The sequence below is a fragment of the Rhea pennata genome, chromosome 4 (assembly GCF_028389875.1).
Source record: "Rhea pennata isolate bPtePen1 chromosome 4, bPtePen1.pri, whole genome shotgun sequence".
Classification (NCBI taxonomy): domain Eukaryota; kingdom Metazoa; phylum Chordata; class Aves; order Rheiformes; family Rheidae; genus Rhea; species Rhea pennata.
The window spans coordinates 61,600,603-61,628,160 of NC_084666.1; the positions used below are offsets into that span (position 1 = coordinate 61,600,603).

Below are 27,558 nucleotides of genomic sequence, written 5' to 3' on the forward strand. Positions count from 1 at the left end.
CCGGGATTACAGTACTTTGAGATTTAGAGAAGTTACTCTCTTCCCAGTTACAGACTTCATACTTCAGGGGCAAACTCATGTAAAGAATGAATGAATGAATGCATGTGAATGTCCAAAGACAAGACATGTGATCATAATGAATTTGTAATTTTCATTTGAACATATTTTACATATATTTATATTTATGTATATAGACAGAACAATCTAAACTGAGGTCATATGGTGAGATATTTGGGTTTTGTTCATTTGGTTGCAGACTGTGTTTTGCTGAGGTATGATCAGCCCTTCTACATAACATGGGTACTATAAATATCAAAAAGATTTTAAGAAGTCATTTTCTTACACATTCAGGACCAAACCCCTAGGTGATAGAAGCTGATGTGGCTGCCTTTAAGTCAATTCAATACCTGTTTAAATCAATGGAAGGAAACTGAATTACATTATAAAATGATATGGTGGTTTTTTTGATGTTGTTTTATTAAAAATTTATCCAACCTTACAAAACATTTTTTGCTAAGTTTCATATTCATCTATGTCACAAAAATGATTTTTTTTAAAAAAAAAAAAGTGTCATATTTTCTTCAAGTGAATTTTTCATAGTAAGTACTCCATCTTCAGAACATATCATTTGTCTCTTTTGTTTTATCACTCAGGATACCCTTAGTAGTCTTCAAAGCAACATTGTGCTGGTAACAAACATCCCATAATGCAAAGCCTACTCATGCAAAAATCATGAATCAGGTTCTTATGAAGCATATGATCAGTTCTGGAATTGAGTTTTCAGGAAATAACATACTTCTCATTTACTTTCTACTTTTTAGCATATTTTAAGCTTTTCTGTAGCCCATGAACTGTGGTAAAATACATAATACCACTCTTTTTATACAATCATATGCCAACTGTCATAGTATTCTCTAAATCCTAAGTATGAGTGAAAGTTAACTGTTCAGTTTCAACAGCATAGTGCTTAGTTCATTCAGGAAATTCATTTCACATAGGTTAGACTTATTTTATCCAATTGTCTTATTTTATCCATCTACAGTTTAATGGAAATTATTTCCTTTTTTGGTCACAGATCTACTCCATACAAGATGGTCAAATAAAATGGTTGTTCAGTGCTTGTTTTTCCCCTGTTGCCTTTCATCCCTGTCAGTAATATGCTATGAGCATCATGCACAGAGCGCAGAATGACCTCCTAGCCATGAATTTTAAAGAGAGAAACCTTTTCAAGGGTTATAGACAGCTGAGTTCAAACAAGGATAAGAAAGTAAACTATAACTGGAATCCCTTTAGTTAGGGGCTTCATTTGTTTTTTGATTCTTATGTGAAATCATTAAGTTTTGCTGTGAGGGAATGGTATTAACTGCAGTTTCAAGGAAGACATTTATGGCTCCATCCCTAGAGGGCGGATACACAGGCTAAAGCATCTGCTGGCATCAGCTAAATACGCAGGGAAGAATAAAAGTATTTGGAGAAACATTAGAATAAGCTTTGGCAGAGGCAGCTGAGAGATAAAATATTGCTGCTGTTATTTAGGAAAGTTACTTAAACAAATTTCAAACTTTTCCTGTCCTTTTCCGTCAAGGTAGCAAAGAAGAGATTCAGATTCCACTAATGGAAAGTTTTGGAACAAAAGCAAACAGAGGATCTTCCCATAGTTTTCTCAAAAAATGAGACAGAACATTTTCATTACTCCTGAGTGACATTTACTCAGAATGTGCAGAAGGTGGGTATATTTGAAATGACAGGACAGTCCTGCTATAGAAATTAGAAAATACACTAGAATCTCCAACACTAACTAGAAGACTAAAACAAGCATTGCTTTTGTTCTCTGAACAAAGCAACTAGGAAAATACATCAGAAAGGCAGATTACTAGATTAGTCTATTCAATCTTTACTCCTGTCTCTCCAGGGCATTTCATGTCCTCTTTGACTCTTGTGGATCTTAGCATAGCAATAATGTGCATTTTTAGATAAGATTTTTCTAATATATTTTTTGTGTGTATACACACACATTTTTTTGATACCAAGGCATATATATTAATACACTAAGTACAATGTCTACCATTGTATTACATGATTATTACCATTATTATTATAATGATTTACTCTTCATACCATTAAAATAGTTGCATGCTTTCAAGGTCAAGGGTATTTATAAATATTCAACATTTAATATTTATTCAATATATATTCACATAAAATCTTAATAGTATCAACAGATATCTTGATAAAGTCATAAGACTGCAAAGTTTGTCCTAAAAATTTCATGATGTATTACAGTTTCAATTAGAAGAAACATGCATTCAACCCTATCATCTAGCTGAACTAAGTTGAAAGTCTTATCAAATACATTCAGAGACTACAAATAGATTGTATTGTCAGTCACTCTGACAACATCAGTTTCTGTTGACATCAGATGAGTTCACATAGGGAATTTCCCACAGTGTACTCCTTGCATGTCTTCACAAAGTAAGACACAAGTATCAAAATGAAGTTTTTGGTGAATGTTACTGTAGGGGGAAATGTCTTTCCAAATTTCAATTCCTCAGAAGTGTCATCCATTTCTACATCAAATAGGGCTTATTCTGAGTTAAATGTCATCCATCTATCCATCATTTCATGTCTGCTGCAAGCTGTAGTTGTTGGAGAATTTTATCCTCTGAATTCCTTGTATTGCCAGCAATGTAAAAATCTAATAAAAATAGATAGACAAAGGTGTGTATATACATATATACATGTACATATATATGTATATAGTTTGTATAGGTGGTTACTCATTCATACATGATGGAATATTTTAATATTAGGCAATGTTTCTAGATTATACACAAAATTCACGATTAGGAACTGTATCTCTGATGGATATTTTTTCTGAAGTTTGTCACAATTAACTACAAAACTGGGCAGGTTTTAAATGTCAACTGTTGATTAAAAACAAATATGTTAAAAATCTGTGACCAGCTCACCCCTTTTCTCATATTTTCCTGCTAGTTTTAATGGTAATTTTTAAAGAAGAGGAAATAAAATTCATGTTCACCATCTATTATTTGACATTTAATGAAAGTCTTTGTTTGCCCAGTAGTGAGACAGTTTTAGCACCATTTGGGCTATAAATCATTAGCCTCTGATTTGCAAAGCTGATACATTTTTAAAGGCAAAACAGATAAAGCCCTATATGGAAATGGCCACATCACCAAAAGTGCAGAGCCTCATCCAAGCATTAAAATACAAAACAGATGGAGGAAACCTTTCAGGGAAATATATATAGGGGAAAAAAGTACTATGAAATATAAGAAAAGAAAACTCTACCAGGCTCTACAGATTCACAGAAAGTGTTAGTGTACCAAGGATTAATTTTTCCAAAAATAAACAAAAGATACAACTATGAAGAAAGAAGTTCTCCTGTCTAGTCAGGAAATAGCATATACCAGCACAGGATTAACCCTGAGAGAGGAAAGTTGATTTCCTGTCCTAGAAAACACAACTTAAATTTCTACCTAACAACTAGTCTAGAAAAAAATATCCTCAGGTTGACTTGACAATTTCACAGATTAATTAAAAGAAAACAACAAAAAACTGCAACCCTGAACAGGTGTTTTGTCTGTTACAGGAGCCTTCATATTAATGAATCATATGCATTACAAAAACACCCCAGGGCTGGCCCACCTGAGGGCCAAGAAATAGATCACAATTGTGCTTGGCACTGTGAAAACGCAGAGCATTAGTTCCTGCCTCAAAAAATTTAAGCTGTAAAGAGACATAGGGTGAAGAAAGTGGTAGAACACAAAGGCAAAGTGAACAGTGTTGCAGCGGTAAAACCAATGGACATTCACGACTATTCCCTTTCTTCCAGGGAGGGGGTAGGTAATCAAATAGAAGGGAAATGAGAAAGCAAGAAAAGCTAGAGACCACAGCAGAGGAATGGCAATATGTGCATAGTAGGGTCTGCAAATAATTTGCAGGAATCTGAAATAATTTGCAATCTTTTGTTACTCATCTCAAGGTGGCGGGGCTATGGAAATGTCATTGTTCTGGGTCAGAATTTTACTGCATTCAATGAACCTAAATATCTATTGAACGTTAGATGACCACTAGATGTCTGCGTATCTAGAGTACTCACCAGCTGGAAACAAGTGATTGGAGATATACAAGGTTTTATGTTGATCAATGATGGTTATAGGAATTTGTGGTGCTAGGATACATCAGAAGATAGATAGATATGTGGATATATTCAATTTTTAGCAGAAATAGAGAAAGTAGAGCTCGTTCATTGCAGTAGACTATGATTTCAATGACTGTAAACAGCAGTTGGGTAAGACATCTGTGAATAATTTTTGTTTATGTTTTTTTATGTTTCTCCATCTTTTTAATGGGATTTGTAATATGTATGCCTCAACAAGAAGAGAGAATCTGAAGGTTACATTTCAAAGTCTGTGAAGTTTGTGTTTAAATCCATACTTTCAACACACCTAAGCTACGTGTGAATGCATCTTGGTGTCTTTACATGATCTACTGTAGATGTACAACATAACTTCCTGTATTCTTAGATTAGTAGGCTACTATTTATCTTTTAAAAAGTCAGCACTTTGTAAACAGACTTCCACAGTGAAGAAATATTTATTTTACATAGACCACAAAAATTTTTACATGTGTAAGAGCAAAAACTTGAACTTAAGAAGTTACTGTGCCTTTCCATTTTCACTAACAGAAAGCAGAAAACAGTCTGCACAGAATATGAGTGAAAATGGAAGTTTCTTCTTGAGATATTCAAAGCTAGTAAGGTGGGAGGAGGAATAAACAAATCTTTGCCCTCAAGGCTATGTTAAGAAGGCATCAGGATTCAGTAACTGAAAGAAAAAATGGCACTACAAGTAGGGGCGCATTTTCCAAGATAGTCACCTCAATCTCTTTGATGAAGCAGTCTATAAAGGGTTAATTTTAGCACGTGAGCTCTAGGCAGAGAAAATGTAGTGCATAAGCCATGTAAGTTCATAAACTGTTCAGAGAGGAGTTATACTTTGCTTAATCACAATATCTTAACTGACGCTTGCTTTGAAAGAATAATTTACTAAATAATATTTTTGACATTCTACCTTGGCTGTGGCTCCCCTCTTTCCTTCCTTACTACAGTTTTTATTCACTTGTTTATGAGGGGAAAAGCAATAGGTAAGAAAAACCTAATTGAGGAAAGATTAATGCAGTTCCACAGGAGAATAAGGAAATGATTTATTCTCTCCCTCCCTTCCACAGATATCTTGTTAGGGACACAGCCTAGCCTTACATATGCACCTTTAGTCCATTACTTCCTTCTTGTCCTTTGGGAGAAGTCTATCTCATGCAATTTATAGACTTGGCTTCCTTGTTTGTCTTCATGTTAATACTAAGACGCATTGACTGCATCTTATTCTCAGATACAAGTGAAGAGGGATTATCTAAGTTGAAAAATATGTCCGTTTGGCTTGCCACAACTAGTAGTTACCATAAAGAAAATGAAACTGGAGCCTCTCAGCTTGCAAGAAATGCAGACGTTTGAAAGAGTGGGATCCAGCAGAGCTATTGAAATAAAGCATCAAGTTCAGAAGAAATGGACAGGTTTGTGATCCTGCTCTATGATTTTGTTAAGGTGAGAGTTGATTAATGCTGGCAAGCATGCGGGAAGGAGAGAGGGAGGAAATACTTATTTTAAATAACAGTTTAATGAAAGGCTGTAAGAGGAGACAAAGAGAACACAAGAGTATGATCTAATTACTTATATAAATAACTCGGGGAAGGGAAAGGTGCTCGGGCCAAAAACTGCATGTATCACTTTCTTGCTAACTATGTGTTTAAGACTGTGGTATATCAGAAGATGCTTTGTAGTTCTTTCTTGAAAGGAAAGCTTTGAAAACCACCCCATGGCATCATTGTAAAATTTTGTTCTGCAGTGGGACAGACTGTTACATCAACACAGAAAAGGGACCTCCTTACTTATGGTCAAATTCAAAAGCTGCCGTTGATGTTAATAGGCCTGAATCAGATGTTGGCCCTTTTTAGCAGACAATTATATTTACTGAGTATATCTGTATTTTTTACACTCAAAATGGCATTTTCGTTTTACTTTCCGTAACAGAGCAATGCTGCTGTTCTTCACTTTCTAGTATGCAACCGGTGCTTGATATTTCACCACCTCTCATCTTGCCAAACAATTTACTCCTGGAAACAAAGTTTGTGATACTCCTTTTATTCGTGGAAGCTGTCGTGGACAACATAGTGAACAAAGGGGTATTTTAAAAGCTTCCAGTGTTTTAACTCTGCTTGCCATGTATGTGTTTTTGTGCCCATTGCTTTCCTTTCTTAAGTTTTCACTTACATTCACTGCTATCATTTTTCTCTGTCTTCTGTTTGTTCTGTGGATTTGCCCATACTTTGCATAGAAGGATATATTGTTTAGAGCAGCAGCCTGACTTCCAAGGAAATTAGGGTAGCAATATTTATATTGCTTTATTGTCCCTTTCCTTTCTTTCAAAGTCAGGCTACTTTTTAACCAGCACAGTTTTTTTTTTTCAAACTAAGTATGTGGAGTTTTGGAGCATATAATAAGTGTTTTTATGAAGTTCTAAATGATTGGTCGCATTTTTTAGTTTAATTCTTTTATCTCTTTTGATATAACATTATTTTTAATTTGTAAAACTGACAAACACCAAGTAAAGTATACCATCATTCACTGTTGGAACTGACTTTTCAAGTTAGGGAGCTCCCTTGTAATTTGTGGAAATTCTGATTTCGTAATAGAAGCCTGAGGCAGCCATTCAAATTATAGATACTGAATTAATTAAGTACAATCATAGGCACTTAAAGAGCTAGAACTCCTACTCTTGATGTTCAAGGATGGTCTTGTAGCAGAAACTAATGATGAATTCCTCTTTCTGCTTCAGTTCCTAGAGCTTTGTTCAAGAAAGTAAGTATCTAAAGATTCCAATTCTTTTTACTTATCAGTTGCAATAGAAGAATAGAATGTCTGCCCTTCACTTTTGCTATGATTCCTTGATATCTTTCTTGTCATCTTAATTTTTGATAAAATCTCAAATTTTATTTTGGTAAAATAAAATTTGGTATCTCTTTCTTGTTTATACTTTTCCGTTCTATTTTAGCTTAAGAGTCTCCCTACTAGTCTACCCTTCCTGTACCGTTCCCCATAAGATGAGAACTATCCAAAATGTCCTAAAATCTTTTACGCAGCCAGCGAAGTGCTTGCAAATTTTCTGTTTTCTTGTAGGCCAGGAAGAATTTCTAATAGGATCCTTTTAAATATTTTCTTCTATGTCTTTCTGAGTTATTTGAAATATTATTTCATAATCTATGAGGTCATAAGTGCCAGTAGGCACTATTATCACTGGAGATTTGCCTGTCAGCTCCAGAAACATAACACTCCTCTACTCCCACCTCATGTCCTTGTTCAAGGAAAACCATTCATAATCCTGCTGGTTTCTTTTTTACTGCAGAATCGAAAATTAATCGCAGTTCACTGTGAAACATGTTCAGCTCTCTAGTTGGGATGCTCAGCAATCCTCAGCTGTGCATTATAAACCTTTGTACTCCAATCCACCAGATCAGCCTTCTGGGATATTTTCTGCACTGCTAAAAACAAAATCAAGAAAGCAACCTTCCCCTGTGCATCTCTTTATTGTCTTCAAAACTCCTGTTAGTTGGTCTGTTCCCTGTGGACTAATTTTATATCATTTGGTTGATTCCCTATGTGAGCATTTTGATCATATTTAATACTTTTGGAGAAAGCAAATGGGATGGAAATTTGGGAGTTATTTCTGAACAATGAGGTTCATTTTAAATAAAATTCTTTTGCTGAAAGGAATTAGTAATTATTTTCAGCTCATGAATAATCAGTATTTGAAAATGCTTTCCATTGATCTGTCTCTAAATAAAATAGTGACATTTCTCCTCTCAATCTTAGATCAATTCACAGAATCTATCCTCATCTCCCCCAAACCATCGAACTCCAAAACTTAATACAGGGTCACAATCAAATAGTCAGCAGGCCACAAGTACCAGCACTCAGGGAATATCTTGACTATGAGTAAGCTACTTTACTGCTCAGTAGATCACCAGAATACATTTTAACCTTAGCAATTATTTTTCTAAAGGTCAATGACATCATGAAAGGAGACAAAAACTTATTTCTTTAGACAATTATAAGCAAAGATTACTTTCCACCTTGATATTTATAGGGTCCCAGTCATCAAGAGGCTTGCAGCTAGAGGTTATATGTGTCTTCAGAGCCAATCCTGACAAAAGTTTGGAAAAGTTCCAAAACAGCTATGACCCATGATTTCATTGTACGTGGCTAATTCTTTTTCCTGAAAGAAAATCTCACATATTTGGCAGTTAGTTTTGCATTAGAGAGATATCAAGGATTGTAAATCCCTGAACAGCTATTATTATACAATCAAATTTTGTAACTTATATACATCTCCCCCATAAATACAGTAATATGCTGTTGAAGTCAGAAAAAAAGTAGAATTTGGAGACAGATCTTATTTTGTTACAAGCTATACAGCAGAAACTTGAGACCCTATTTTAAAGGAATGATTAGTTAGAAAAGGTATCAGTTAATATGTATCAGTACTTATGTGCACTCTTTCTAATTTCTTTCAGTTAAGTAGTCAGCTAGTTCGTCAATAAAGGGGAAAAGAACTATGTAAAATTTATATTTCAAAACCAAATGGGGAACCAGTCATCCCACAGAAGCTGTCTTTCTCTCTGACACTAGGTGCCAGTGGAAGGATGACCTAGGTAAGAGAAAAAGTTTTGATAAATCAAAAATTTAGTCTGCTGTACTATACTCATGCCACTGTCCAAGCTCTCTCTTCTTTGATAGGGAATCTCCTTTTTTGGACTAAATCCTCCCTAAATCTTGGATGTCTAGTTGGATGTCTAAGTATTTGGTTTCTTCATCAATTGGAAACAATTGATGGGAGATAGACTTGGCTTTATATCAATCAGATGATGATTATCAGATGGGATTTGTGTTACTAGAATGTACCAGAAGGTATATAGCTATAAATACATGTGTATGTATTTTAAGCAGAAATATAGAAGAACTGGTGAGATCTCCTCCCAAATAGTATCTAGAATTTGTTATAACCATATTCGAGAAAGAGAAAAATCAAATCAAAACAGCTGCCAGGGGAAGATTCTAGGATGACAGTGAAATGGAAAACCTAACTTATGATAGGAGACTAAAAACAAGAGCTGAAAGAGAAGACCATTGCACACTCAACACAGAAGTGATATTAACAGCATTTAGAGACAAATGTAGTGGAAACTAAAGGACAACATTTGTACAGAACTAATGGCTACAAGCTATAAATGAATACATAAAGCAAAGATTTCTAGCCATTACTGTTATATTGGCATGGAATAGAATTTCAATTTGATTAGCAGAGGAAGGAGGAAGTCAGGCTAGAAAAAGGCAATGTTGGATGCAGCTATCTTTGATAGCACTTAATAAGCTAAAAGACCCGGGAACTTCCTTCTAGTCCTGTGTGTGTGTGGCAGGCCTAAAACAAAGGCAAGGCCTGCAGGCAAATTTACTTGCAAGGGAATCAGATGAAAATTTGGAAATGATGCCAAGTAGCTTATACATTTCTTGCTGAGATTTCCTGTTGCCTCAAATTTTGTTGCCCATGTTGCAGTTTCATAGATTAAATCCATTCTGTGCAATTCTGTGAATATGATTAAAAAGAAACAATCTATCAAATAATCAGTTAAGCAAGCCTATTACTAAGTTAATGAAAGATGAACAGTGATCAAGTAGGGACTGCTATTGACAGTATGAAACAGAACCATTTAGTTCTACATGGCATTTGCTTTCATCGGGCTGTTTCCCATTCCTCCTCTCAGAGACTATTAATTTGATAGCATTCGAACTAATCTGGTGACTCTGTGCATTTTATATAGCAAGCAAAATCATTTAGTTTTAGGCCACTGTAGATTATCATAATCAATTTATCTCCATTTTTTTCAGTGAAAAATTTGTCACAAATCAACTATTCTCCCACTATCAAATCTTTACAAAATTCTGTCAAAAATATTATTCGTTGAAAAAACTTTTCTGAATCTTTGCAATGGATATAAAAGTCATAATCTGAAAATAGTCCTTTATAGGCATACATCGTGATCTAATAAACACATTTTCCCTACAGTAATAACCTCACTGTTTCTTAAATTATTCCAAATTTTTATCAAGAAAGACAAAACCTTTTCCAAGTTGAATAGGAAATGGTACCCAGGTGTTTTACACTGTTCCTCCAGGGTTTGTTTTTACTTTTTTAAAAAACTAAAATGTTGGCCAAAAGTTTAGCATGTCAATCATCTCTTGGCTTTAGATCTGTAGCAGAGGTTATCTGCTTCCTACATGATCATCGTTGCAGGTTGTACACCTTAGAATTGTATATGAGCTAGATTATTTTTCCTGATCCAGGATTCCCTATAGGAGCCCGTTTATTCTCTACAGCTGTTCTTCCAAATGAGCTCTTTCAGTTTTAATGATGACCAGGTAGTTTTCAAGCTATCAACAGATAACCTCTCCAGAAGGCTTGGCCATAAAGCTGGCAATTCATCACAGGCATGGCTGAACCCAGGTCCCCTGTAAAAGCTAGCTAGTCTGTGAGAAAGCCATTACCTGCTTACATTTGGATTCTTCTGTCATAGTTATTAAAGCCAGAAGAGAGCATTAGATCACCATGTCTGATGTCCGTTGTAAAACAGACTTATATTTCATTAAGTTACCTCTGAACTAAGCGTAGCAACCTGTATCTGATAAAAGCATGTTTTTGAGAAGGGCAGTCAGTGTTGACTTAGAAGCATGGAAAGATAGGGAAACATTCAGTTCTGGAGTAGTTTGCTTCCTATTCAGTTACTGGTAAACACTGGGAAGTATCTCTACCTTGAATTTCTCAGTTCTTGTTATTCTGTTCACCAGCTCATGGTAACTTAAATTTTCAATATTTGACCTAATGCACATAACTTTAACTACGGCATTTGCTTATAAATAATTTTCGTAAAAGCATATACATTCCTGCTATATAAACATGTAAAATGATTTCCTTCCAAGTAGAAGTTCACTTATTAAATGTATCCATCCACCTGAAAAATATCTGAAAGATAGAGCAAACTTACAGTTCGGGAAAAATAGCAGGGACTGATATTCAACCCTACTTGTTAAGCACAACACGCTATATAAAAAAAGCATCTAAGTCTCAGCTGAACGTCCTCCTTATTACTAGCTCATCTTTTTCACACAAGAGATTTGTGATGTTTTCGTGAGTTTGCAAAAATGTGTGTATTTGGTAGAACCTACACAGTTACTGATGCTTGATATGATTCATCTTTTTTACTTCAAAAAGAAATGAATGAACCTTGAAAATGACTGCAGGGAGAAGGAGAACTACATAGAACTACTTTGCTTTAGTCATCCAAAAAAGTATTTTCCTCAAGTCAGAGGTTTAAAGGTCAGGTAAGTGTCTTATTTTTTTTCAGCTGAGATTAAGAAGGTGATGAAAGAAGCAACACAACTAGAGTCCTGTCTTCACATTGTGAAGTAAAGGAGCAATCTTCTATCACAGATGAAGTTATTCTTTTACAGATAATGGGTGAGTTTATTCATTAAGCTATTGTTGTTCATTCTTCTAGCGATGTTAATTTATAAATGCAGACAAGAAGGTACCTTCTAAACTCTGTGGCAGAGCTGTTGAAATAAATACAAAGCTTCTATCTCCCAATTTCCTGGGACATGTTAATACTTCATTTGCAAGTTTGTCAGAAGTAAAGCAGCTTGAATAGTTTTTTTTTTTTTTTTTTTAAGTGGTCTCTGAAATATTATCAGTGCTGTGTACATAGCAGATAAAGCTAGATTCAGGATGCCAAAAAGCTTACATGATGCCTCTTTCGCTTGCAAGATACTCAGCTGGGCTGCTGTTGCTCAGAAAAGTGATGGCTGAGACTGAAGAACAGCACGTCACTTGCACTAACAAGCCCATTAGTCATGGCTGGCAAACAAGACTGCTTTGAAATAAGAAACTAGCTTGTCTGGGAGGGTAAGCCAGCCAATTAGATACATATACATGATGATTACTGTGGGATACATAAACTAGTGTTTTTTACTACATTCGCAGCTGTAACACTGGCTAAAGTTACCTCCACGTCAAGAGTTCAGTAAAACTATCCAATGAACTACTTGTGAGTGCTTTGAACAGCTTTCCTTTAAAGAGACATCTTCTGCGATACAATGTAGCTCTCTGCAAATCACAAAATCTCACAGGCTTATCCCCCTTGCATCCCTCTTCACTATCTATATATACAGGATATAGTATGTATTATTATAAAAGTCAGCTGTGCAGGATGGTGGGGAGGTAGCAATGGACTGCAGAAAGCAGCTAGGCTCAGTACTCAAATGCATATATGGCATTTCCTCTTGCCACTGTAACAGACAGAATACAGGGCTAGATAGGCCTCGGTTTGACGCAGCAGGGCATTTCTTATGTTCTTATGCTAGTTTGATCCTACAAATCCTTACTTATAAAAGCAATCTTCTCTCATGTAAGTAGCTTTGAGCACTCATGCAATATATGATTCTTTATCTGAGCATCAGATTCATGCTTTTTACAAGACAAAGTGGGTCATCGTCATTTTTCTGTAAGTCTGTTTCACTTAACAGAGCTACACCAAAGGTGAATCTGGTTTGTTGGGTTTAAGTGGGAAGCCTGCTTTTCTAAGCCAAGTCTATGCCAGGCATTTTTAACATTTACCATACAAAAAGACTCTGCACAAAAAGAACCCTATTTTTTTCAGCAAAATGGGAGACTAGCAGCCTAATCTGATGCAATCACTGCAGTGTCTCTTCTGAAACTCAGATAAGATTCAGAAATTTTTCAGATTGTTCCTGTTCTGAAAGATTTGCTGAATTTCACATTTGAACATCCATTATTCAAATCTTTGCTTTTATTGTTCTGTTTTTAAATTAAATTTGTCAAAATCAAGGCGTTTTAAAACTATTTCAATCAGTGTGAAATTTTCAGAAAGAAAACCTTACAGTTGTTTTCCACCTAGTTCTGGAGTAAGAAAGACATAAATATGAACAGTGTGCAAGAAGTCGCACACTGAAGCAATATCTAATCCTGTTCTGTAAATATCAAAGAAGTAATTTTAAATCATGGGAAAGTTTTATCTCCTTTGAATACCAACAAATTACATTCTGTTAATGACACGATCAGATTTCCAGATTGTAAAGAACTCATTTTTATGCATTGGAGTAGTGACACTTACAATATCAAGGTATAAAACATGCTATAGGCTTTCGTTAATCTCATTTTAATTGTAATTATTTTCTTTCCACTTCCCTGCCAGAAAATCCAAAAGAACCATAACTTGTTCCATGTAGATTTAGACATAAATCTTAAAAAAGTGAATAGGCCAAATTCACCATCACTGTATGGAAGTCAGTTGGGACTCCCATGTATTCTGTAGATATGTGAAAAAAAAATAGTCAAACATTAATTAATATGATTAATATGTGGACTTTAAAAAATAATATGTTATCATGATAGCAAAAGAAATATAAGAAAATCAGAGCATTTATTATTATTGTGCAGAACACCAAAGAGATGATGGAGGGATGTAAAATAAGACTTCACTTTTTAGTATTTCAGTTTTATATTTTAGTTTGCTTATGAAATTTAAATGGTTTACAGTAAGCAAATAAAAAGCAATATGAGATAGATAGGAGTAAGAAAACATTGTTAATGATTTACAGTGCATGATCTAACGCTCCTATAAAAGAATTTAAGCGTTCTCTTTGTATTTTAACTCATGTAAATCTCTTTGGGTTAGGGGAGGACATGCATATCTGTAGGTCAAGTGAAGAGGGACTGAAGAACTCTATCAATAAGAAAGCAATGTAGAAATAGAAACCTGAATCAGTATTCACCTAGGTCCATTTGGTTTGCACTCATGTGATACTGGTGTAAGTGATTCCTTATTTCTGAAGTGTCTTGGGCCTAGAGAAAGGAGTGGAAGAGATTTATATCCCCATAGACAGCAACTGATGGGGAGTGTGATGCTGTAAAGACATGCAGAGCATGACTAAGAGATGCAAAATCTCAAATACAACAGTTTGAACTTCAAGAGTAGAGAGAGATCCAAGGAGAGAAGAATACAGCCCTCAGGAGGAGAAGTGATTTTACTAGCAATTTGGGGCAGTTGATATAAAAGCAGATTTCTGTGATGAAGCGTGGAAGGTTATCAGAGCATGGAAAGATATTTTCCCTTCACCGATTCATTACTTTAATTTTAGAATTCAGGAACTGAGGAGTGAAAGCTCAAACTAGCTCACATGCTGCAACTCTTCATGTGCCTATTTTTAAATAGAAATGATATCTGATCTCCCTTTTAAAAATGGTGTCTCATACAAGATGTTCTGGATCACATTTTGTGGTCAGAAGCTCAAGCAGCTTAGTATGATCAAAACTCCAGTCGAATTTTTTCATAAGATTCCAGATTCTTCTCTGTATGTGCCTTTGTGTGGATTTAGTATGATAAACATTTACCCCAAATTAGCTGACATTATGAAAAACTGCAAATAAGGGCATTAAAACCAGCTTTATATTGTAGGGTAGCATTCCAGCTGAACCACAGAAAAACATCATCATATGAGGACCTAGTCTTCTAGCTTTAGTTCATATGAGCTGTCTGGCTTCAAGAATTAGTTACGTTATGTCACATTATGTACATTTAGTACATAATACTAAATCACAGACATTATTTCAAAGAAAAAGGCTTCTGAGAGTTCCTGGCTTTGGACTACCTTGGTCTGAGCTCTGTTCTGTCCTTCTGTATGAAATGTATATAAAATATAAATACATATGAAGCTCACATACGTCAAACCCTGATTAAAAGATACTGGGAAATGTGAACATTAGACCAGTGTTTGCTCAATACCTAATCAAAGCTCCAATGTTCAGACTGCAAGGTTGTATTAAGTTTACAAAAAACCCCACCCTTCCCCACTCCCCGTTTGCTCAGTCTGTCACATGGATCGGCTGCTCAGGTATGATTGCTCAGGTACTGGTACTTCAGCAGATTTGTTTCAACAAACCCAGTGGTTCTAAAAATCTCCTGAGTGTCTGGAAAGGCAAGCAGCACTCTCACAGGCAGCCTCCTGGCAACTAATGGTACATTACTCCACCTCTCATAAATCTCCATGAAGTTCATGTATTCTCTTCTGAGAATAAATAACTAATAAGAAGGCTTTTCTTGCCAGTCATTATTGCATTACACACAATGATTTAGATGTAGAAGCTGCTATTAATAGCATTGAATGTGCTACTAATTGGATAGTTATGTAATGGCATTGCTATAAAACCTAGTTTGGGGTTGACACCTTCTGTTTTCCAAAAACAATATTAAAAACCCCAAACAAATTCATGGTTAGCAGTACATAATATCAAACAAAGACTAAATAATGACCAATCTTTCACAACTTAAGTAGAATTAAACAGGAAAAAAAACAATTAATTTATCTTAATTCTAGTAGAAATGAGCTGGAAGTGAATCATTCAACTGATCTGCTGTTTAAAGGGATACTTTAAACTAACTGTCTTTTAATACCTATCCCTGCAAATATTGAGTTCAAGACAAGACTGTTTCTGTGACTTGTGAAATCTCAGAAAGTTTTCCTATTAAAAAATGGGCTTCAAATGAGATCTAGTACATACAGTACACATTTTACAGAGAAAGAACTACCAGAACTACCAGTAAATTTCTCTAAGACATACACTGATAAAAATCATGTACTAGTACTAGGCATAGATCTGAACTTTTTCACTAACAATGCAGGCATACCTGCATAATGTGACATGTTTTTGAAATAACTTTAAAAAAGAAAGAGAGAGAGAGAGAGAGAACTAGGGATGGCATTTTGTTCCCTGCCCTATGGAAGGACAGAAAATCACAATCCATTAGGAGAGAGGCTTCTAGCTGGAGCAGCTTTCTGCATTCCCTCTGTTCTTGGTTATTGTAAAAGCTGGAGCATCACTAATGCAATGTGCAGCAAGAAGAACTTCACCTACTGATGAAACCCGACTGCTGTCCCCTAACCATAAGGATATTTTCCTCTTGACCCATCAAATACTGCAGCATGCAAAGCCTATACCAGGAAGAAAGAGCCCCACAAGTGTTTGAGGGTATACATATATAATAATATATAAAGAGGTAAAAATCAACACTGTGCCACTCTAATGCCTCTTGGTTTAATTTTTGACCACAAAATTACCTCTTACCACTGTGCCAGCAATTGCTGTTTGATCAGTGTTATCTATAACCTTTTGTTGCTGAGATAAATCAAGGCTGTCAGTCCAGAACTGCCTCCTTAATTAATGAGCCTGGGATTCTCACACAGGCAATGTAATGAACACTTTAGATGTCTATAAACACACATCCTCAGGTTTTTGCAGGGAAATACATTAGGTTGCTTCTAATTGATTCATCCCTTGGACTTCAGAAAACCGTAAGAGCCATAGGGAGCAGTGTGAGAGGAAAGCCAGGTGCTGTGACAGCATCATGACATGCACATGAGGGAATGTAGCCCCTGAAACAGTGGGTATAGCAGAGTGCGTTGTTCTGCAGACAGCCTGACATATTCTGTATATATATGTATATTTAGGTGAACATGCACCACTACATGAATCTCCTTTGTTGTGTGCCACAGTTCTACAACTGGTAGTACATTTTCTGTTGTACTCTTTTTTTATTTTTTTTTAATCTGCCAACAGATACTATATTCAGCTATGCTGACTCTATGTTATTGTCAGCTCTACACTATTTTACAATGTTTAGATGATGATAAAAACCCTGATGTATCCAGCACAATGTATTTAGGAAGGGTCCACATCAATAAAGGAAACCTCTACTTCAATTCCTTCATTGTTAAAGCAGCTTGGGGAAGTAGTTGTAGGTCTTACAAAGGTCCTGTTTGATGCAGGATGTCCTAGCACCATTGTAATTACAGCAAGCATGCCTATAAAGCTGGCATAATTTAGGTATTAGCAAGTGTTTAACGGAATAAAGCATTATATAAACCAAATGGGAATATGGGTGGTCCAGATGTCTTCCACATGTATTCCATTAATTATCAGGATTATGCATATATATGTCTTATGCTTATATAAGTCTTATGCATTACGTAAGTATATGTCCAGCCTGTTAACTTCAGTTTAATATTTTGGAATCACAGTGTGGCAAATAATTCCAGAATACTTCCCTAGAATAAAGTATGGGCATGCTGTCCCACTCTCATGTGTCAGATGAAATGAGTTTTCTCTTAAATGTATCTTTTTACGGGTTGTATAGTTTTTCTATGTTGTTGCTGCTATTTTGTCATTTCATTTGTGTGAGAAGGGTATGTAACAGCTCCTCAGAGTAGTACTGCTATTTTGTATTTCTATTGTAGCACCAAAGGGTTCATATAGGATACAGACTTTGTTTGTCACACATTTCACTGTAGGACAGAGTTTCTTCAGACCTATAAAGTTTGTTCACACATACTGGTAATTCATGACATCCATCTATGCTTATAAACTCTTCATGTATGTGTAGTATAACCAATACTATTTTAAATATTTTTAAATTCTTTAAATACTGTCTGAACCTTAAAATGCTGCTTACATTTTAAATGTTTAAAAAAATGCTTGAAAGTACCTTAAAATAATGTTTAAATATTGGAATTTTTTCCTATGTCTGATATCATACTATTTTTTATTCTTTAAAAGTGTTTTTTCCACCCTTCTCCAAGATTAATGCCACCTGCAACAGCTTTACCATGATGACATTTCTTAAAAGAGGTTAATGTTGTCCGGTATATCTAGCTACAACCAGCTCTCTGTATATACTGCTGGTCACTACTTTCCCTGATGCATGACAACCCAAGCTTTTTCATTGGTGAGTACATACAATTCCTCCACAGTATTAATGTCTATCACCATTTCCTCATGAGTTTATACACTTCATTTCATGTGTTAAGATCACATTTTGTGGTGATGGCCAGTGCTCATGAGAGAGAGTGTAAATGAGAACTATAATCTCTGGGCCAGTATTTTCAATGATACTTTTGCAGTCAGACCACGTATTTGCAGGGAAAATATCTCTTAGTGACACCATTTTGATGATATTTTGTGAGCCCAGCATACAGAATATTTTAAGAAAATGTTCCTAGCCCTTCTGGTATTGTCATTAAAAGGAAGGAACACAGCAAGGTCATGACTGCAGAGTGACTAAGGCTGGTACAGAAAAGCTTTCCAGGGTGATTAAGTTATTTAGGTGCTCTTTATCCATTTGTGGTATTTGGAAGGAGGAATCATAGAGAAAAACCACAAGCTGAAGGAAAGATGGTTTTCCAATGAAGAAAACAAGAAACTACTACTCTGCAGAGTATTATCTGGGAATACCACTTTTTGTCTTCCTTTAGGCTTTCCTAGTTTTTGTTTGTTTGTTTGTTTTAATGGAAAGACTTCCCTGCAATTCTGAATTAGAAAGATCACTAGATAGAAGTCAGCATGGAGAAGCAGTTTAGACAGAAGTCAGCATGGGGAAACAGTTTTCCTACAGCTTGTGTCAACCTGAGGATAGAAGCTTGACTATAAACATATTGTGTTTCCACGTGGCTTTATTCTGTGAGAATGGGTTTTTCCTCTCAGAATTGCTGCCAAGCGGAGGTAAAAAGCAGACTGCATAAGAATAATTCCTGCTGATCTTAAATGACAAAGCTCCTGAAGTAAAGACTGCAGCTGTCATTGCACTCTTTGGTACTGTTCTATCCCAATAATCAGTACTATGAAGTGTGGTAAAATTAATTCGGAAAAAAAAAAGACAAAAAGAATGATAGTTGATTCTGGTATATTAATTCTGGATGACTAATTCTGGTATTCACTGTGATAAATCTATATTTACCAATAAAATAAGTAGTAATAGTATGCATAAAGCTTAAGTGAAAACATTTCCTGTGCCTAATCATTACCTGGGGTATGAATTGCTCTATATTTCATAACAATTACTAGAAAAATATTTATTTGAGCCAAAGCTTAGATACCATTAAGGAGATTAAGCTAATTCAGCAGGTTTCTGTGCCCTATACTGGCAATCAATTTCGCTTGAAATGAAAACGATATCTATCATATTTCCAAGTTTTAAGAGAAAAAATGGTGCTGCAAATGTGAAAAACTCCTTCTGGTTTATACAATTTATTTGGTGCTAGTATACTGAAAGAAGCAGTGCTGTAAAGCTGATAAAGATCCAGGCTGAGTTAAAGATTCTTCCTGTAATAAAATACAGTCTTTTCAAAAGCTATTTACAATACTTCTGTTTGCTGAAATCTCAGAAACAAGAGCAACAACCTTGCCCAAGCTCAGGCAGACAGAGATACAGAGCTTTTCATATTGCGAGTTGCATGTATGTGCCCCCAAAAAGTAGCTGATGAGCCAATTCTTTATTATTTCCTGTTTCCAAACAGGCATCCAATAAAACTGCCCATCAATTCCAATTTTGATGGAGGCTTATGTATGACATTGCCATCTGTCTAACAGGAGCAATACTAAGGTCACCTTTTGTTTTATTCCATTCAGCGAAGGGCCATTACATAAGAACTGCTTCAGTCACTGTCAGCATGAACTATATTTGGATTATTGTAACTGAAAGGCATGTATTCCTTTGTTCATTCTATAAATTACCCAGTTATTCATCCATGCCTATTCTGAATAATAATGATGAGCAGAATAAATATTGAAATCACTGTTTTTGTCCCTTGCCTGAAAATACTCTCATTTGGTCAGATGTCCCACTGTGAAATGTCTCTCTCTGTTTTGAGCAACGGAATTCTGAAGCCTGGGTTGGTGCAAACACATGCTCTTAAGTGACCCAAATGCAAGCAGTAAGCAAATGCTTATTAAATTTGACATATATCTGGAGAGAATGCAGGCAGTAAAGTCTCAGTTAAAGAACTGATGGGATCATCTTTAATTTGCTCAATAAATAGAGAACTGTAAAGACCATTACGGTAGCGTTTTGTACCATATAAATAGAGAGAGCAAATATCATGCTACATATAAGGGATACATAGTGATCACATTCACAGCTGTGCCTTTATCAAGATCTTTCATGCTACAACAATAGATGTTCTGTGGAGCCTGAGATAACCCAGCAAAGGAAATGTTGTGAAATGTTGGCACTCTTGCAAAGAGTTAAAACAAAAACAAAAAAAAAGGAAGAAAAGTTTCTTATATTACTGATTTACATTTTGCAAATTAATTCCATTTGAAAAGGAAACTGAAAGTTTCCTTATTCAGCTAGTTCAATTCCAGTGAACTGATTTAGACAGTTTGCCCTTAATTCACAGGATCATTTTTATTTGAGGGGTTTTAGTCAGTAAATAAGAATACATTTCTTACTTTCAATATTCCAAAGTATGCTGAGTGCAATATATTAGAGGTAAGAAATGGCATTCTGACAATGTTAAATGAATCTGAAGACTAGCTGATTGCAAGTTGTACTTGTCATTATTTTTACGTCCTTTCATTGTTCTCTTACTATTAGCACTCCATGCTCTCTAGGTCACTAAACCAATTACTGCATTTCTCCTCCACTTATATTTAAAGCCTTTGCAAGCCTTACACCTCCTTCTTTCTCAGAAGTCAACCTTCTTCCCACTCACCACTGTTTCAACACAAGCCTATGTACTGGTAGTTTCCATAGCCTCCCCCTTTCTGACTGAATTTCTTCTTCCCTCTCCCATTCAGTCTGTCCAAACTGCTGCTGTCAAAATTATTTTCCTTTTCTCAGCACTCTGAGAATACTCTCTTCCTCCTAAAATCTCAGTGCTGACTTATTTCCCCATAGACTCAAACATGTCTCCTTTCACAGCTCTGAATAGTTCGTTACTACTTGGTCTGACCTCATCTCATCTTGGAAAGCCAATGTTTAGTCTCCAATGTTGTGAGGGCGTGTGTGCATGTTTGTGGGTATGGGGGGTAATGTGTTATTAATTTCCTTCTTTATCTTTCATCAACAGGATGCTTTGTACATAAAATGTATTTTAGATAAAATTACTTCTAATGACCTCCTCATTTGTTTCAGGAAGTGCCTGAAAGCATTTACAAAATGATCACCAAAACCTGTTTGCCGTAAGGATTCAGCACTACTTACACGATTGCATACAGTTTCTGCTAAACGAAAAGAGGTGTTTTGAACCTTATTATAGGTCCTTGCCTTTTTATTTATGGCTAGACCATTGTAAGGGTTGCCTTGACTTGTGATAATTGGCAATAATACCTAACACACATTTAGGATGACTTAGGAATAGCTGACACGCATCACATTCTCACAGTTCCTCTTCACTGTCTCTTCCTGTTCCAATTCTTACTGGAGCAGCAGTACTGGCAGTACTAAGAGTGACTGTAGTCATAGTGGGTTCACAGCATTTTGAAGTTGCCTGCAATCTCTTATTCCTTCACATAGCCTGACTAATGAAACAGACCAGGGAATGTAGACCCGTGTTTTGTATTTGATTTGAAGGCTAGTGAACTTTTATGGAATACATCAACATAATCTTGGTGATATTGAGGTTGTCATAGCCAGCTTTTCCAGATGTGTGTATTTCCCTTGAATTGATTAGGCAGGGTGAGAAGATAACATTAAAATCAGACCTTTACCATACCAGAAAAATGTATGTATTTCTCAGATTCCATTACCACTGAACCAAGGTAATCATACAGGTTCAAGACTGGTGCTAAAGTTTTTCAAAAATTGGGAGAAAAATACAGAAATAAATGAAACAAACAAGAACCTCAAGCAGCAAAAAAGCTGGAAGCTACAAAGTACACCTAGGCCAACAGTGACTATTGAGGAAGTCTTTTCATCACTCTTTCAGCTTCAGATGCATATGTTGTCCTTCCAGCACAACACCTCCAAAATTGCTGGGGTTTGGCTCATACTTTGAAGACCTCTGGCCTAGTGACACCCTGCAAGTCAGCTTTCAATGACCTTAAAGTATCGTCTCAGTTAAATGATTGATTCATTTATATTTGTCATTACTAGTTTTCCTGAAATGGTTTATCTGCTTGTATGCATGAAATGAGCACTGTCAGCAATATATCTACATCCTTCTAGGGACAAGATTTCATGAGCAATTTTACACAAGCAACTTCTGGTGTCTGACCAGGTGAGTTTTATTGTTTCTTTACCTTTCTTTGTAGGGACTTTGTCAACCTGAGATATCTCCCTGACATCTTACCTACAGCTGATTCCTCTGCTTGGAAGATTTCTCTTCCATTCCTCTTTAAAGGAGAGTGGGGAGGAATTTGATGAGTTCCTGGTCCACTTGAGAAATCTGTAACAGATATGCCTAAATTTGTCATATGTATGTTTCAAACCAGAGCACTTTTTGTTAATGTTGGAAACTTTGAACAAAGAAAGTCTGCAAGTTATTAAATGTGAACTATAATGCTAGCCAGATGATTAGGACCCAAATCCAGCTCACTTTCCTGGCATCTTGGAATCATTCAATTTTAATTCTTGAAATCAGCATTAAAGTTATTTTTGTATGTAATGCTTTCCTCATTTTATTTCTTTTTTTTGTGTGTCTGTCTGTTACTCTGCTAACTATATCTGTTACTCTTCTAACTATAATGTATTTCTGTCTGTGTGAGGGTGTGTACTTGAATATATAGTTATTGACAGCATTTGGGATACTAGTTCCTGGATATTGTATGCAGCAAATATATACAAGTCTAGCAAATATATACAGTCTGTTCAGGTCTTACATAATTCTGTCTCGGCGCTTCTGTGGCTTTAGTGCCTGGGAAAAGTGGTCTAGAAAAACCTTTTCTGACTTGCTCCTGCAAAATGATTTTCAAGGTTCAGCAGTAATCTTGACAGATTGCAAGCTAGCCTGGCTGGTTAGGAATATTTACAGCTCAGCATGTCCAAGCTGTTATCTTTACAATGTTCATAAGATGATTCACTGAAAACAGGGAAAAGAATCCCGTTAACCTGAGTAGGTATTGGGATACATCCTTGTTCAACCAGGAAGGGAAGGGAAAGGTGATTTGCCTGCAGATGAATGTGGCTAATAGTGATGAAACCAATAATAATCCAGCTGCTAAATGGCTCAATTCTGAGAAGGATAAAAATGCCCTTCTCTTATTTAAGATACATTGTAATTATGCAGTAATGCTTCTAAATGTAACACTTTACACTAGCTTTACAGGAGCATTCTGGACTCTTTCCGTAAATCACTGATCTTTTCTTTGGTGCATCTGAGGATTCAAAATGTTCTGCCTTAGAACTGTGGTATTTACTGACTTTGTCACTGGATCTGAATTCCTGATTTTGGAGCACCTCTAATTTGGTCTTAGCTGTTAACTGTGTAAGATAACTAGCAATGTTTGCTAGCGGTTTGTTAAAAAACACTCAGCTTTAAGTTAAACTGAGATAAAAAGAAATCATCCTCTTAACCTTATTGATTAAAAATATCTTCAAATAAAAAAAGATGAAAAAATATTTTTTTAAAATCTAAGTCAGCTCATATCTTGTTAGAGCATTAGTGTTTCCTGTTTTCCGCCTGTATTTTTGCGCTCGGAAAAAAAAAAAAAAAAAAAAAAAAAAAAGACCCACCTAAGACCCACCTGGTTCTCTTGTTCTCCGTGTGGAGAAGTAGAAGCTAAACAGCCAGCAATGTCTGTCAGAAGTAATGCTTTTTTTAGGCCAGAGAGAAACCTTGGCCTCCTGCATACCAAGAGCATGACAGAATCACTGAGCTATCAAATCAGTTATTCTGCCAACATCTTTCTGGTTCACTGAAGAGTAAATTAATCCCATGTAAGAGTGCTCCAGCAGGAGAATAAGAGAGAGCACACACACTGCCACAGTCAGGTAGTAAGGTACTTGCCAGGAGTATAAATAATGGATAAATAATTAATTTTCTTCAGGAGAACCATCAAGAATCTACTTCTCTGAATATTTATGAACACATGATGGAACAGCTCCAGCAAGAGATTGAGCAAGAGCTTCCCCATGGAAAGAAAACATGCCCTGGATCAGGTTGCTCAGCCACTCCATCTCAGCTCTTTATGACTCACTGAGCAGCAGGACTGGGACAGTGATTTCCAACGCGAGCACCAGGAGCTCTGGACCAGAAGGTGTTCAGAAGGGAGCTGCTCTAGCAGAGGATGTTGGGAGATACCTGTCTGAAGTCTCGCAGTTAGACTGCCTTCATCACTTGGAAGTGATAAGAGGGTAAGCTACAAAGAGTGAGTCTCTGGCATACCAACTAAGTGACATTACCAGCATTTCTGCCCCTCTGAAATATTTATTTATAAAAGTGCAACAACTCTAGTGAGAATACAAGAGGGATACAACAGACTGCACAACTGCACAGATAGTTCAGTACTGCCCTGAAATCTGTTGACTCTAATTCAAGTTCTCATCTATTGGATTTAAGATCAGTCTCACAAGGAAATGAGCAACCAAATGTCTAGGTTGCTGATTGTTCTCTCAAGATCTCCTGTTCTAAATTTGTGTTTCTGCAAAAATACGTAAAAACATTGAGTCCCATTGATTACAAAGCAGTTTCCTCTGCAATTGCTTCTTACAAGACCACTGTGGAAAGGCTGGTCTCGACTTCGAGCTGAAATCCCACAGTAGAACTCTTAGGGAAAAATCAACTGTTCTTTCTTTCAACAGGGAATCCTGCCTCTCTGCTTCAGGGGATGTGAATTAAGGCTCAGAATAGCACTCCCCAAAAGTGTCTTTCGTTAGTTATGGAGGGAAAGCAGGGATGATCTTGTCTCCAGACATAAAGGTCAGAAGGCAGAAGTGCACCTTCTTCCATCTCAGTAGAAATACTTTTATAGGCAATGGAATGCCAAACTATTGCAATAAATTGCATACCAGTATATCTTCATATAAATATGTATGTGCTTTTATGGTGGTTAATATGTCCAGGATACAGTGTTTATACAATGACCTATCACTTTAGGTACTGAGATGGATTTATTGTAACATTTTGGCATTCGGTTTTCTATTATATAAATATCTAAAAATTCAGTTTACTACAATATACTGTCCTTATTTTCTTCTATCCCTCTCCCAACCATTATGTTGACAAAAAGATCTCCCAACACAGGAATAACAGTATAAATAGGCAGTGTAAGCCATTTAAAATATGAATAAACTAATGCTATCGTTCTCCTAAACAACCTGAAATGAGCGTTCATAGGGCAAAGTGATGAAATAGCTGAGCCAACCTGAGTCGTAGCTCTGGCCAAGAGGAACAGCCACGTACTCTCCCTCCCAAGCCCATGCTCCTGGCTGTGCATTTCCAGGCCTTCTCCTACACCAGCACAAGTGCTTGTCTGATCCCATTGGCAAGCTACCTCAGGTAGCAGAACTGGGGGAAAAACTGCATGTTTAAGGTTGGTTTTCTGGCAGGTTAGCTCCTCATACTGGTTCACCTTGTGGAGAGATGATGATTATTGTCAGTACAAAGAAAGGTGTGGGAATGTGCAGTTGGAGATGAAAAGGTGGGAAACCACCTCTGGTGGTAGCTCTCTCAGTTGGCTTGGCTCTTTTGGATCCCATTATAAATTAACAAGGTATGTATATTTGATTGACCAAATTACAGTTTTTCACCTTTAATTTAATAAGGTACCTGTAAGTGCTTCAGTGCTTTACTCAGTTGCCTCAAGGTAGTAAATGGTTTGCCACAAGAGCACATGTGGTTCTTGGGAAGTACCAGGTATTTTAGTCCAGGACAATCACTTGTCATAAGAACAAGTATTTATCTAAAATCAAGATTGTTCAGTTTTTCAGGATATTTTCTGTCTAGATCTTTGTTGTAAATGGTCACTGAATTTTTTCATGATCTATATTTACAGTATTTCTAGCAGCACTCATCATGAGAAATCTACACGAATGACCTTCTGAAAGCTCTCTGACTCCTTCAAAACACAAGGATATTGAAAATTTGTGTTTGCAAGCATGAGAAATAAAATGAAAACCTTACTTTGGCTGTCTAAAAATAAAGCCATATGAAGCAAAGACCATGCTGAATAGCACTCTCTTAAAATAAATACTATTTCCTTTGGCGCAATAAATGTTGTTTTAGATTCTATAGTTAAAAGCATAATTCATTCCATTGAGCTGTAACATTTTGTTAAATTGCAGAAACTTTAGAGGAACCAGCTATTCAGTGTCTTCTATATTTGAACTGTTTACAGTTCTTTCTAAATATTTTCTGGAGAAGAAAAGATTCCATGTTCTGGGATTTTTTTAAGTCTTTTCAGGTTCACTACTGAGATCTGCCTTTCTGCATCCAATAGATCAGCCACAAATTAACCATTTTTGTGGCCTCAGTGTAAACCTGAACCTTTAACTAATCTTTAGAAGTTAATCGAGTGGGCCAGATCCTTGGCTGCCATTCTGGCTGCTTTGGTCTACTCTGAAAGAGTTTGCAGAAATTTATGGGGTACTTAAATGGCACCTATGGATTATAGTTCTTTCTCAGCTCAGGAGTGATCCACATTTAGAGAGGATTGCTGTAACAAGAAAAAAACCTCCTAACTGAAATGTGTCCAAGCTATTCATCACTTCCCTTGTATCTCTTCTTATGGAAATTCTCCAAATCCTACGAGAATGATCTTGTAAACGATTATTTTCTTTCCTTAATTTCCACAATAAAAATCATACTTGGTATTTCTGTCAGAACTCCTTAGTCCTGCCTTGGATTTCTTTTTTTTTTTTTTTCTTTTCAGAGTGGGAACAGCAGAAAAAACAGAAGATTTTTTTCTTTTTGAAACTCAGTTTGCATCATGCATGCATAATGTCATTCCTAAATAGAACATTCCTAAACAGAGAAGAAATAAAGTGATTTTAATAATTTCTTTTGAACACTTTTTGGATTAAATAAATTATGATATATGGGACAGTAGCAACAGATACATTTCCCAAATGCTTTCTCTCAGAATATACTATTATGAAATAATAAAATAGAACATCGGAATGTTTAATTTGTGAATGTCTATGTATAGATAAGGAACCTGCCAGACAGGGTCCTATAAATACTCAAAATCATCAGGCCACACTGGGGTTTCAGTACTGTTGATTGTGTTATTTATGCAGATATATACAAAATTATGCATGACTTGCATGCTATATTCTTGTTAGAAGAGTCTGAGAAGTACACTACCATACTGTCTGCTGCCTTTTTTTTAATGCATATTCTCCTCATTGATCCGAGACTAGTTTCATTCTTGCTTCACTGTAAATTTGCTGGTGTGAACTGAAACATCCTCTCATCTTCTGCACTTACATTGCTGAATATAACATTGCCCTTGAGAGGTACTTGTGGAGTAAATGCTTTGTACTTGGTCACAAGTTTCAGAGACTTTCCTCACAGTTTTCTTCATGCTATGGAGCTCTTACTTCTGATCTTTGGAGCTTTAAATTAAAGGAAATATT

The 27,558-nt window shown here is 36.0% G+C and overlaps 1 long non-coding RNA gene across 2 annotated transcripts; it reads left to right on the forward strand.

Moving 5' to 3' along the window:
• The first annotated feature begins 5,505 nt into the window (after positions 1–5,505).
• On the forward strand, positions 5,506–26,944 carry LOC134140026 (uncharacterized). Of its 2 annotated transcripts, none has more exons than XR_009958320.1 (5): positions 5,506–5,626; positions 11,539–11,651; positions 17,823–17,991; positions 22,210–22,261; positions 24,030–26,944. It is a non-coding gene; the product is annotated as an uncharacterized LOC134140026 (long non-coding RNA). The 2 variants fall into 2 exon arrangements; XR_009958321.1 differs by having other exon boundaries at positions 5,506–5,595.
• Positions 26,945–27,558: the final 614 nt, after the last annotated feature.